The sequence below is a fragment of the Ambystoma mexicanum genome, chromosome 11 (genome assembly GCF_040938575.1).
Source record: "Ambystoma mexicanum isolate Mex_15411 chromosome 11, UKY_AmexF1_1, whole genome shotgun sequence".
In the NCBI taxonomy this organism is placed as follows: Eukaryota; Metazoa; Chordata; class Amphibia; order Caudata; family Ambystomatidae; genus Ambystoma; species Ambystoma mexicanum.
In genome coordinates, this window is record NC_090934.1 from 1,054,437,327 (window position 1) to 1,054,440,245 (window position 2,919).

The window sequence follows — 2,919 nt, forward strand, 5'->3', positions numbered from 1 at the left end:
GACATAACCTGTCTGGTCCAGATGTATCAATTTACTAATAACTCTATGCAACTTGTTGGCCAAGACCACCATCAATATCTTGCCGTCCTGGTTCAGCATTGACAAGGGCCTGTAGGAGCCGCAGCTATGCCCTGTTTTGTTGGGCTTAGGGAGTGGTATTATTATCGCTTCTCTAAGCGATTACGGCAGCTGGCCCACCTCAAACGATTCATTGAGCATTTCTAGCATGCGGGGAGTACCTCTTCTCTATATGCTTTATAAAATTCGCTAGGGAGTCACCCCGCACCCGGGGTCTTACTGGTGGGCAGCTGCTTCACCACCTCCTCCAATTCCTCTAAAGTAATCGGTGCATCCAGCTCCTCCCTTTCTTTGGCACTAATATTAGGTAATCCCATATCTCTTAAAGTTTCTCTTATCTCCTCTCGGTTACCCCCCCCTTTGTCCTCATATAGTGCCCTGTAATAGTCTAAGAATGCCTCATTGACTCCTTCTTGGGTGTCCGCTACCTCTCCATCCTCTCTGGTTATCGTCCTAATCGGGGGCCTAGGGGTTTCTCTCTTGTATAACCATGCCAATGGTTATACAGCATGCAGGTTATACTACCTGCATGCTGTCTCTCAACATACTTCTTATAGTTAAGGTTGCAGAGCCTTTCCCAAAGTTCCGCACACCGCTGCTGTAGTTTAAGTACTAGCTCCGCATCCCCCCTCCCCTATTGAGTTCCCGTTCCAGTTCATCCTCAGCTTCCCCTAATTCCATTAGGACCCCACCCTGCAGGCCCTTTGATTTAGCAATGGCAGCACCCCGCAATACCACCTTAAAGGCTTCCCAGAGCGTGCCTGCCGAATCCACACTGCCAGCGTTCTCCTCGAAATAATGTGTGATCTCATCCCTGATATCTTCTCTAAAGACGGATCCTTGAGCACCTCAGCCCGGAGGCGCCACGTCGGTATCAGCGCTCTGGGGCGGCAGTTCTGCCAACCCAGGACCAGAGGCGAGTGGTCCGACAGGACCCTCGCTTTGTAGTCTATTTGGGTGGTCTCTATCACCACATCTGGCGTGGCAAAATAATCAAGTCTCGTATGCAGTTGTTGCGGGGCTGAGTAATGCGAGTACTGTTCCTCATTAGGATGTTTCAGCCTCCAAACATCTGCCAGCCCGAAGTCGTCGAGCAGTGTCTGCAATGCCCTGGCCGCTGGGGTGGGCCTATCAATCTTATCATCAGATCTGTCTACCCTGGGGTTCAGCATGCAATTAAAATCCCCTCCCCAAATAACCTCCCCACCCACACACACACCCAGGTTGGTACACAGAGTCCTAAAATATGCCTCCGTATTTTGATTGGGGGCATACGTATTTACAATGCACACCTCCCTATTCTCCACCAGTGCCCTCAATATGACCATCCTTCCCTCCGTATCCACACCTCTTGTGTAAGTTGGAGCGGAACGTGCAGTGCCACCCAGACCAACACTCCCCTAGTGTAGGCAGAATACGGAGAGCCCACTACAGTACTTCCACTTCTTCCCCACCAGTTCCAGCTTTTGCCGAGTCAGATGCATCTCTTGCAACAGTGCAATATCAATCTTCTGTCTTTTCAAATACATCATGACCTTGTTCCTCTTTAGGTAACTATTGAGTCCCCTGACATTCCACGTTACGATCTTGAGATCTCCCATAGCTCATAAGTATCCTCCCCGCTTCCGTGCAGCAAATCCCACCTGCCCACGCGATACAGATACAGCCCTCTGGCTTTTTCTTGTAGCCTCTTATACAAACTCAAACTCCCCATAACTATACACAGCCCAAATTCCCCACTTCCCTCCCCACCCTCTACCCATCCCTTCACCAACACCACACACCCCAACTGCTGCCCAGCTCCATCCTCGGATCTCAGGCACCCCCACATCTAGCCCTGCAAGCACCAAACAATGCCCAGAGCTCAGTAGGGTGAAGTCGCCCAATGGCCACTTAACTAAAGTTACTAAGTGGGGTAAAGAGATCAGCTCTGCAAGGCTCCCTTAAATACAGCAATAGTCACAGTGCTCATAATATCTTGTGCAACAGTCTGACCTTCTATGCCTAAGGCCGCGCAAATGACTATAATCAAGTCCCAGAGATCTATTCCGCGCCATCTTGTAGCACCCTCCTCGTGCACCACTTATCTCCTCCATCTCCTCTTCCCGTCCGAACGTCGGGCTCCTGGGGACATCCCTGCGCGTCGAGCCATCCCATGGCATCCTCCGGAGTGTCAAAAAACAAAGTTTTGTGTTTATGAAAAACTTTCAATTTCGCCGGATACAGCAACATGTATTTATGGCCCACCTCTCTCAATCCCTGCTTTACCGTCCCAAAGTTCATGCGGCTGCGCTGCACAGTCAGGGTATAGTCCGGGTAGGCCGTTATGTTTGCCGCTCCTCCTGTAATCGTTCCTCCCTTGCGGAAGTGTTCTAGGATCCTCTCCCGGTCCCGGTAATTAAGGATTTTGGCAATTACTGGCCTAGGCGGGTTTCCCGGCGGCGGCCTCCTTGTTAGAGCTTTATGCGCCCGTTCCACTGCAAATCCTTGAGATAAGGCTCCTCCGGGTATCTCCTGCAACAGCATAGATTCAATGAACTCCGTAGGATCGTGGCCCTCCGATCCTTCTGGCAGGCCCACGATGCGAATGTTGTTCCATCGGGCGCGTCCTTCTGCCTCCTCTGCCCTGCTCTCCAAGTTGCCCACTCTCTGCACCAGGGCATGCAATTCGGCCTTATGGGAGGCACAATCCGCGGTGTTTGGGCTCACCTCTTTCTCGAGGGTCTCAGTGCGCTCCGCCAAGGACCTGACGTCCTGCCGGAGTAAATTCACCTCCTCCTGCACCTCACCGACCTTAAGGTCCAATGCCGTTTTCAGCTCAGTTATGGCCAGTTCAAGCTT